This window comes from Trachemys scripta, chromosome 1 (genome assembly GCF_013100865.1).
Source record: "Trachemys scripta elegans isolate TJP31775 chromosome 1, CAS_Tse_1.0, whole genome shotgun sequence".
Taxonomy (NCBI): domain Eukaryota; kingdom Metazoa; phylum Chordata; order Testudines; family Emydidae; genus Trachemys; species Trachemys scripta.
In genome coordinates, this window is record NC_048298.1 from 9,618,629 (window position 1) to 9,629,904 (window position 11,276).

General features: G+C 45.2%; 1 long non-coding RNA gene across 1 annotated transcript; it reads left to right on the plus strand.

Moving 5' to 3' along the window:
- Positions 1-282: 282 nt before the first annotated feature.
- LOC117867297 lies at positions 283-3,967 on the plus strand. The gene is made up of 3 exons (XR_004643365.1): positions 283-379; positions 1,150-1,217; positions 3,847-3,967. It is a non-coding gene; the product is annotated as an uncharacterized LOC117867297 (long non-coding RNA).
- The last annotated feature ends 7,309 nt before the right edge of the window (positions 3,968-11,276 follow it).

The window sequence follows — 11,276 nt, forward strand, 5'->3', positions numbered from 1 at the left end:
AGGGGATCCTCCCAAACCCACGGCCTTCCCTTTCTCTTAGGTCAGTGCCCTGCAAGTGCACCAGTGACGTCTCGCTCCCCCAGTTACCGTGTGTTGACACTGGAATCAGACCGAAGGGAACTAAGCCTGTTGCACTGTTTTCAGTGAACACCACCACACCCAGGCGTCTCACTCCAACGTCACAAGCAGTCTGAGAAAGGTTCAGAAGGGGGAGCTCTAGCCTTCCAAAGGGAGGAGAACCCTGTGAAAGAGAGTGACAGCAATAGGCAGGATGGTGCAAGACGCAGTAAAGAAAAATCACCGTGGAGAAAAGGCGAGCGCTTTGTTGCCTGGCCGGAAATGTGAGAAGTGTAGCAATGGAGACCACAGGACAGATGAGGTATGCGCAGCTGGTGGAAGTATATACAGCAAGTGTAAGAAAAACGGGCTTGGGGGCAGGTCAGTCACAGTAAGGGATCAGAGGGCTAGTGCAAGCAAGGGTGTGTGATGCCTATTCCCTGAGGTCTGGGTACCAAGACAGCAATCAGGAACAGGCTTTAACTACTGTCTTTCAATTCTATTGTTACACTTAAAATGGATCCAAGGGCAGAGATGACTGTGATTTGTAAAGACACTCTTAAGGAACTGAGATCTTGTTCTAAATTGGGGGCAAGGGTAGTGCTTTATAGCCCAGGGTCAGGTAAGTAGCTTGGGGCAATTCAAAGCCCATTCTAGCTACAAAAGCAAGTAATGTGCATTTGATACTGGTTTTGATTAATGAGGCCACTGCTGTCACTAGCCAACTAGCCTGCACTACAGCCACTGAAGTGGGCTTCATAAAATGCAGAGGCTGTTGGAACGGTACTTAGCAAAAATGGTCTGCTTAAATGAGAATCAATGCGATTCCCATTGTAAAACAGACAGACCCTATGTGCTTAGAGGGTACTGACCCCAGTGCTTCCTAAAGTGAAGACAGAAGACTGGAGTTCTCAAGTGCATTACCGAACTAGTAGAGCAGTGGGACCCCATGATACCTGTGGTGACAGAAATGGGCAGAACTTTACCTGCTTGGACTGAAAGAGATTCACAGAGGCAATAAGGAGGGAAAGATGCAGTCTTCCTTTTGTGAAGAGATTCTCTGACCTACTCTGCTCCCTTTATGCCATTCAGGTGGTACGGAGGGAGGAGAGAGCCTGTGAGTCCCATGCCGGGGCTACCGTTGATGTGGGAAGTCTCTGGTGAGTCTAGAGCTGGCATAGCTGGCTCCTAAACCTCCCTCCCATCAGTCCCTGGAATAGAGTGAGTGAGTGTTGGTGGGAAGAGGTGACAAGTGAGGTATGATCCAGCTCTCTTTGGCAGATAGTCTCTCCCCACGGGAATGTTGCCACCTGATGTGGGGTGAGGCTAGGGCCGAGAATCAGGAAGCCCTGACTGGTCCCCTATGCCCTCCCTGCCATCACTGCGCTCAGCAGGAACTAAATGTAGCAGAGAATCTGGCCCCATATCACCAAGTTTACTTCTCTAGGATTCTTGGATGAATGGGAAGTGTCAGTGAATGATGCAAAATGAGCTTAAGGACCAATTTTAGTGATCAAAAGAACCGCTCTCAGAAAATAGAAATCTGAAGCTGCATTGTCAATCCAGCATGTCACGTAAAGTAACTATTGCCCAGGAGAAAGTGGTGCTGGTGCGGTAACTTTTCTGAACCGTCAATCCCCAGCAGCAAGTCTACAGCCTTGACACCAGAGGAGGCCACAGCCCTGCAGAGCACCTTGGGGCAGCTACAAATCAAAGCAGAACCATAGAACGTGGAGATCGGAGAGTTAAATGGTTATTCATCTGCAACAGTCTCGGAATTTAGTTTATAGATATTTGTTAAAACCCCATTGCTGATTTTGGCTGGGTCGTGCTTCTTGCTGATATTAAAAGATCTTTTTGGGGGGAAGGGAATGATCAATTTGTTGCTGGATTTTAGCTCTACAGTAAGGGCTGTTAATGAGTAATCATGCTTTTAGGCAAACAGACTTAAACAAGACAGAAGAGGAGATGGAATGGGAAAAGCAAAGGAAATGTTCTATTCCTGAAAAAACTCAGAAAGAACAGTAGCCTCCTATAGGTAACAGCCCTGGCCCTCTGAACAGTATTACCTCCATCTACCACATCAGCAGACCAGACCACGTGTGTGTAAAAGGACGTGTTATCTAAATATCTATAAGGGTGACTTCAAAAAAAAAAAAAAGAACAAGAAGTGCTAATGAATTTCTTGTTATTTTAAAAAGGGACTTTCTTCTCTCCCCCTTACTGAGAGAGCGCTTCCTGCAGCAAAAACAAGTACAGCGGCTGGTGCTTTTAAAGAGAACAATATACTGAAAGATAAGTTTGTATCCATTTGTTCCTTGAATAGCAATGAACAGATAATAATACTTGCATGGGGACAATGGCCCTTCAGAAGAATTAGGGCCTAATTGGCTCTCAAGGCCCAGCAGCTGCTGCCGGCTGGGGAGAGCCCACGAGCGGGAGAATAGGCCTCTGTGGGGGCAAGCTGTGAAGGTGGGCTTGGCGTTGACAGTAAGAGCCTCAAAAGAAGTGCCAGGGTGCCTGGGGAGGGAACCCCTTGCAGCATGGCCCCTGACACAAGGGGACGTTATAGGTGGTGAGTACACCGCCTTGCAAATACTAATTAGGACCTCCCTATCAAATGTGCATGTTCAAAGGACTACGTCGCCATTAATTACAGGCTGATACTATTAGCTCTATCAGCAGCCTTTGACACTGCTGACCATGAGGTTGACTAATCTGTGGAGCCAGTCGGAGCAGATGGGACTGCTTTTGGGAAGCTCTGTTCTTTACCTGCAGCGTTCCCCGGAGAGTAGTGTGGGGCAACTACAGTCCCATCATAAAGGTGCTGGTGTGTGGAGTTCATCCAAGATGATGAACCCATAAGACCTAAAAGGCTTGGGAAACTGGCCTCCTGTCACCATGATTGAGACTGTACTCCTGTACAGTCTGACCATAGAAGTGGTTACTGCCTGCCCTCTCAGCAGCAGAACAAGGCTGCTCAGAGAACTTAAAGCTCTTGCAACTACTAATCAAGAATGCCAAGACCACAGCTGTCTTCATCAACAGTGAACGTGTATGGCTCAGTGTGCTCTGGATATACCCCTGAGGCGCTTTGCGACAGAACTCTAGACCACCATATGATGCTCATCACAAAGGACTCCTACATGAATATAACCACACAGATGGAGGTCAGGAAACAACAGCCTGCATTAATGTCAAACGTCCTCCCTTTGCTTAACTGGGCCCTGGATCCATTACTTGCTGCATTAAAGGAAATGGACTTTGTTAGTCTCTTTGGAAAAATCATTAGCTTCTGCAGACAATTTTGTGCTTCTAAGTAAATCTTGGGAAGGCTTGACTAAGAATATCCAGATTCAGGAAGTCTTCTGTGACCTCTCTGGCCTCAGAGTTCGATCATGGAAATACCATGGATGCCTCCCGACCCCTGCTCACAACTCCGAAAATGATCAACAGCCATGAGCCATGGAAGATTGTAAAGGATGAAGTGGGTAGGATTCTACCTGGAGAGCCCCAGAAATATCTTGGAGAAAAGGTGAACCGCTGGGTAGGTCTTACAAAATCGGACAAAAGATGAAAATAAATCGAAAGGATAAACAAAGCACCTCTCAAATCAACCCAGAAGGTCCAAGCCCTCACAATCTGCATCACTCCCAGATTAATCTATTTAGCTGGTCTCACAAACTCTCCCAACTGAATGTTTATAGCCATAGATAATATAATCAGAGAAGCAATAAGAATATGGCTTCACCTGACTATTAAAATGTGCAATAAACTCTGTATTTCCAGGACAGAGATGGTATGGTCTAGGACGGATTAAATTGGCTCGCCTATATTCAAGTCTTTCATCTGCAAAAAATTGCAGACTCCACCAATCCCACAATCAAATATCTTGCAGCGGAGTGTGAACTAGAAGAGGAATACAAGAACAAATGGATCACTGCAGGAAAACTGGAAAGGTTAAGATCCTTGTGTGACATTGCACGTCATATGCTTATGATAAGTGACTATGATGTAACTGGAATATGCTTTATGCAAAAGGTCTCTTGTAAAGTATCATTACAAAGCTTATAATCTACTGAGTGTGTTCATCCTATTTGTTTGTATGTGTTATTTCTATGTCTGGAATTAGGAGAATAAGATACAAACTTGTATTACTGATGTAAACATATTAAGTGGACGCCATTAAGGATGCTTCAGAATCAATTAACTATAAATGGCTCTGTTTACTTGCAAACCTTCCTGAGTACGTGTGGGCCAGCCCAGGAAGAATGGAGGCTGGGGTCTCACAGGACATGTGGTCATGTCACCTGATACTGGAATCTATCTTAAATTTGGTACTTTTCCATTTAGAAGGAGGGGTGAGAACCCAGAGAGACAAAAGATTCCTGCCTTGTGCAAAAGCTATAAAAAGAGGGTGGAGCAGGACAAAGAGGTTGCCAGTCATGAGAAAACCCCTAGTTACCACCTAAGATGTCTGCAGGAACTGACAACGATTGTACCAGGGGAAAGGATTGGGCTCAGACTAGGAAGGAGTCTAGTCTGTGAAAGAAGCTTATTGGAACATCACTCAGGGTGAGATATTACCTATAATCAGTTTCTTAATGTATTAGACTTAGACTTGTGTGTTTTTGCTTTATTTTGCTTGGTGACTTACTTGTTCTGTCTGTTATTACTTGAAACCACTTAAATCCTACTTGTTATACTTAATAAAATCACTTTTGTTTATTAATGAACCCAGAGTAAGTGATTAATACTTGGGGGAGCAAACTCTATCAGTGTTATAGAGGGCGGACAATTTATGAGTTTACCCTGTATAAGCCTTATACAGAGTAAACTGGATTTATTTGGGGTTTGGATCCCATTGGGAGCTGGGTGTCTGGATGCTGGAGGTAGGTAAGCTGCTGAGCTGTTTTCACTTGAAGCCTGCAGCTTTGGAGGTGTGGCCCGGACCCTGGGTCTGTGTTGCAGCAGGCTAGCATGTCTGGCTCAACAAGATGTTTCTGGAGTCCCAGCTGGCAGGGAAAACAGGCTCAGAGGTAGCTTTAGCATGTCAGGTGACAGTCCAAAGGGGGTCTCTGTGACCGAACCTGTCACACCCTGAATTTATTAAAGGAAGTTGGTGGTCAAGTGACTTATACCACAAGGTTGAAAATATATGGGAAGAAACACCTGCCACACGAACATATCCTCTTCCTATTCTGCGCCACTGGGCAGACAATGAGTTTTTACTATGGTGGTGGCTACCCTCTCTAGTAGTGGTGAAATCTTTACAGACAATACAGTCAGTAGTGAATGGATCAGTTCTGTTCTGAGACTCCGTGTGGATGTGTATTCCGTAGTGTGACCATGGGTCCCATTTTGGCCGGGACAGTCCCGTTTTTAAGCCCTGTCCTGGGCGTCCCAATTTTTATTTATTTATTTGCAAAACTGGGTATTTGTCCCATTTACTCTTGCCAAATGGGACAAATGCCCAGTTTTGCCAAAAAAGTGGGTCATGCCTCCCTAGTGGGGTGTGGAGGAATGCTTGGGGTGGGGGGTGAGCAGCAATGCCAGTGATGCCAGAGAGCTCGGGCCAGCCCTGCACATGGAAAGGGGGCCCCCCAAGGCCAGCCTTGTGAATGGGAGGAGGCTCGGGTGAGCAGCATGGGCCAGCCCCGCACGTGAGTGGGGTGTGGCTCCAGTGAGGAGCACGGGCCAGCCCCACGTGCATGGGTGGGGGTGGGTGCTTGGGCCAGCCCTGCATAATGTCCCATTTTCCCACTGGGAAATATGGTCATCCTAGTATTGCGTCAGGGAGATTTTGGGATGTGGCACAGAAGAAGTAAAGGTGTCCTGTCATCACTGTTAATCAAAACCTGAGACTTGTTCGCACATCCTAGGACAATTGTGTTTGAGGACCAAGGATTAAAAGATACAAAACACCATGTGACATCTTGAGAAAGGAGGTGAAAAGACAAGAGGCGCAAACCTCATGAAATACAGCTTTGAACAAAAGATTGACATCTCTGAAAACCGAAACAAGTTTTCATAAAAGGCAAAGCTGTTTTGATGATTGATATTATTAGATGTTTTGAGTATAAGAACACTGTATTGAAAGAAGCTGCCTATGAAAAGATGCAATACTGCATCCTTATAGAATCGCAGATTAAGGACATAATGGGGCCCTGGTTAACATTCTCAGTGTCCTTGGCTGGAGGACAAATAGCTAAAGAGAAAATTACACTTCTTATCAGAAATGGAACTTGGAGGACAAACAAGGAACACTTGCTTGCTGCAAAGCCTTTTTGTACTGAATCAATGTACTACAAGCCTTTGCCAATGATGGCCTGACCAAAATTCACTCTCAACTTTAACAAATGATTAACAATAATTAATAAATTAATAATGAATTAAAGTGAAATAAATTATTTGTAATGTGGCAGTGCTTAGTTGCCCCAGTCACGGACCAGGTCCCCATCATGTGGGTGCAGTACAAACACAGCTCAAAGACAATCCCTGCCTCAAAGAGTTTACAATTGAAGTAATGAAGTTTCTTGTTAAACCTATTACTATCTAATAATTACGCTCCCTTTCATATCTCCACCTATCTCTTTGCATGCCTTTTTACCCTTCCCCAATCCAGGTTCCCCAGAGAGCTCACATTTACCATGAGTGGAGACCCCTGAGCTGGGGTCTCCTATGAGTGAAAGTGAGGGGGCTGGTCATGCAACATTCTCTGCATGGGGCCCTCAGTTGTGGAACTAGTTTCCACAACTAGTCAAAAATAGTCCACAATTATTAACCCTTAGGTTGTGTCACAAGACCTATATTTTTACTTGCACTTTTGGAGAGGACGGCCTCACTGGGGATGGAAATTTTGGCAGGGAAAGTCCCTTTTATCCTTTTGTGTTAGGGGTTGAGCTTTTCTGGGAGTTTTTTCTTTCAAGATGATAGCAAGGGTGGATGAGCGCCTTCTTTTTATGTTATAAAATAAACCTGCTGCCTATTAATTTAATCAGGTGACTTCTGGTTATTGTGTTATTTGAAGGGGTAAATAACTCTTCCTTATTCATGCTCTTCACACCATTCATGATTTTATCATATCCACCCTTAGTTGTTTCTTTTCCAAGCTGGACAGTCCCACTCTTTTTAATTTCTCCTCACATGGAAGTTCTTCCATACCTGTAATTATTTTTGTTGCCATTCTCTGTACTTTTCCCTATTTTAATATATCTTTTTTGAGATGGGGTGACCAGAACTGCATGCGTCATTCACAGTGTGGGCGTACCATAGTGGCATGATATCTGTGTTTTTATCTATTCCTTTCCTAATGGTTCCTCATATGCGGTTCACTTTTTTGACTGCTGCTGCACATTGAGTTGGATGTTTTCAGAGAACTATTCACAATGACTCCAAGATCTCTTACTTGAGTGGTAACAGTTAATTTAGACCCCATCTTTTTGTATGTATAGTTGGGATTATGTTTTCCAGTGTGCATTACTTTGTATTTATCAACATTGAATTTCATCTTCCATTTTAGTGCACTTCTGCGTCAGGGAAAACATTATCTGCACAGCCGATCATTTACCTGGGGCCCAGAATCACCTGGCAGATGACCTCAGCAGGAATTTATCTCAGAACCATGAGTGGTCTCTGAAGCCCAGTGTGTTGAGGTCCACCTTTGCAGAATGGGGCATCTGAACTATCAACCTGGTTGCCACTAGAGACAAAAGAAAATGCCATCCGTTTTGCTCTTGAGTGGTCTCGGTCCAGGCTCCTTGACTGATGCTTGCCATCTGAACGGGCATTCAGCACTCATGTATGCCTTCCCCCCCAATCGCAATTATCCCACGAGTCATTCTCAAAGGTGGGATCGTGCCAAACTGATTCCCATTGCGCCAGCATTGCCGAGACAGAGTTGGTTCTCCAACCTCCTCAATCTGTTGGTTTGTCCTCCCATATCTCTTCATCTTCATCCTGACTCTTGACTCAGCATCATGGTTGGGTTTTGCATCCAGCACTCAGCACTTTGTATCTCATGGCATGGATGCTGCATGGATAGATGATGAGGAGGGATGATGTTTTGAAGCTGTCCAACCAGTGCTTCTTAAGAGTAGAAAGCCCTCCACCAGAGCTGCTTATTTGGCCAAGTGGAGGCAATTCTCAGTGTGGTTTCTAGCCTGGGGAACTCAGCTGATGCTGGCCTGCATCCAGGACATTTTGGAGTACCTGTTACAAGGGAAATTGGTGTTTTCGAACTCCATGGTTGTGAGATTTCTCCACCTGCCTGAGAAAGAGGCAGTTCCTTTGTGGGACCTTTATATTGTCCTAGTGGCTCTTATGGGACCTCCTTCCTCTCTATCTTTGCCAGAAGACTGCCTTCCTTCTTGCAATAACATCTGAAAGGATAGTGGGTGAATTGCAGGCCTTGATGGCAGAGCCCCCAAACATAGTTTTCCAAAGACCTAAAATTTTGTTGAAGGTTGTTTCCCAATTTTACCTGAATCAAGTTGTACATTTACCAGTATTCTTCCCTAAACCACATTTCAAATCCAGATGAACAGCGATTTCATATGCTGGATATCAGGCAACGCTTAGCATTTTACCTGGATAGGACTAGACTTTGCGTTCTTTGCCTTGTCTTTTTGTCTCCTATGCAGACCAAATAAAGGGTCAAGCAATCTCTATGCAGAGGATCTCCAGGTAGAGAACTCCCTGCATTACAACATCACATCAAGTACCTCAGATCATGCCTCTGCAGAGGTTATGAGCTCTTTTCACAAGAGCCCAAGAGCCACTGTTACCATTCCTAAGTGATGTCTTCATACTGGACATTTGCAGGGCTGCCACTTGGTACTTTTACCAAGCACTATGCTGTTACTACCGCATCTAAATCAGATGCAAACTTTGGGAAGGCTGTACTGCAGTTGTTGTTTAAATGGACCCTCAACCCCATCTCCTATGAGTACTTTTTGTAAGTTGTCTGAGCAAAATGCACGTCTGCATCCACTCAAAGAAGAAAAAATGGTTACTTGTCTATACTGTAACTGTTCTTCAAGATGTGCATGCAGACGGGTATTCCATGACCCACCCTCCAACCCCTCTGCATCAGTGTCTCTATCGTTGATATTTGGTGCGAAGGAACTGAGGGGTGTCGGGGTGGTTCTGGTCTTATATAGCCAGGAGAGGGGCCGGGGCCACTGGGAATAAGCACCATCCCTACAGGTACTGCTAGGCAAAATTCTCTGACTTCAGTGCACTGGGCATGCACATACCTAAGTGGGAATATATGTTTGCACCCACAGCTCTAAGAACAACAGTTACGGTATAGATTGTAAGGGACCAGGATGTAGGTGGCCTGGCCTACTGGCCACAGCAGGAGTCCGGTTTAGTGGGCAGAGCAGGTGTCCAGGTTGTGGAACAGAATCAAGGGTCAGCACCAGAGTCAAACGCTGATGACCAGAGCCAGGGATCCAACAGAGTCAGAGCCAGAAATCAAAGCTGAGGGTCGGAGCGAGGGTCAGATATCAAATGCCAGCATCCGAGGCAAAAGTTGGGGCTGGGGGTCAGAGCTAGGACTGTAACAATGGTCAGAGATGAGGCCTAAGGACAGGGCCTGGAGGAGAGGCAAGGATCAGGCACGGAGCAGGAGCATGGTGTGAAGGAGGGACAAAGGATGGGGGGAGGCAGTAGCAGAGCAGGAATCAGGTTGGGTGCAGAATACAGGAAGCAGGCACAAGCAGGGTCTGATGCAACGACACCACAGAATCATCTAGTTGCTTGGACAACTTCCCGCCCCTCCTTTTGGCTTAAATAGCATGGTTGGAGCAGTCGGTGGAGCTTGGCGATTCTCCAATCAGAGCTCCCATGGGTGGTGCCTTGGCTGAGGCGATAGTCCTGTTAGCTTCTTGGCCCACCAGGTTTCAGCAGCCATCGGGGAACCCTGATTCAAACTCTGAGTTTGAAACCTGGGCTATTGCACAGGTAACCAGAGTTGATATTGTACAACATCAGAAGGACCACCTAGCTGAATGGCTTTTTGGCCCTGGGAACAGGAAGGAAAAAGATCATTTAGGACCTAGTGGATCCATGGCCAGTGTCTGTCTGCTCTAAAAATTCAGAAGAGAAGCTTACAGAGCATGAGACAAACACATCTGCAGCTTTAAAGCTTAGAGAGGTTGCACTGACAATTTAAATGAGCCATCTGTTTCCATTTGTCATGGACATGATGATGAAGCTGTCAGCTGAGGCTCCTTAGCAACTGTCCAAGAAGAAGTCCCAAGTACCAGCTCATCTCAAGACAGGCTAAGGCAAGATCCAGCAATATGGCTACGTTCCCATGAACTTTCACACTCCAGTAATTATTTTGTTGAGAACAGACCTATTCAAGTGACATCTGAAACTTTTAATTTTCCACAGCGGATGGCAGACATTTCACTGATAAATACTATAAAAGAGTCCTACAAAATGGCGAAGCTCTCAGTCAGGTGCATTCCTGTGCAGTGGACAAAAGTGTTCTGTTCTCCATGCTGTCTTTCTGCTTCAGCAGCTCCCAAGGCATCTAAACATCATGAAGACGCTTTCATAATGGTGTGCCAGACTGGAAGAAGTTGGCACCTAAACTAAAGCAGCATGAGGCATCAGAGGGTCATATGAATTGTTACTGAGCCTGGAGAGAACTGCACAACCATCTCAAGCTTTCTATGACTACTGAGGAAAAGGTACAGCAGGAAGTTGAAGGTGAGAAACACCCTGGCGTTTAATACTGCAGCAACTTCTACATGTTATGCTATTTCTTGGTGAAGTGATGTTGAACACTTAAGAGACAGATGGAATGGAAACTTCCTGGGAGTGACTGTAACCGTCTAACTATGAGCCTGTCTTGGCAGATCATTTGGATAAAGTGAAGTCGGTGCAAATGTGCAATATCTTAGTAAAGACACCCACAACAAGTTCATTCAACTCTAGGTTCAAAATATTAATCAACACATTCTGGTGGAAGTGAAAACTGTAAAATATTTTGCATTGTTGCTCAGCTGTACACTGGATTGTTCACATACGGAACAAATGTTTTTAATTCTTCAATATGTAAAAGCAGATGAAGAAGAAGCTCTATTAAAAAGTCTTTCAATGCATTCCTGTGTGTCAAAGCCACTACTAGGGGAGGACGTGCTGAAACTGTTTTGAAGCAACTAGAAGACATGGGACTTATAAGAATAGATTGCAGAGCCCAATGT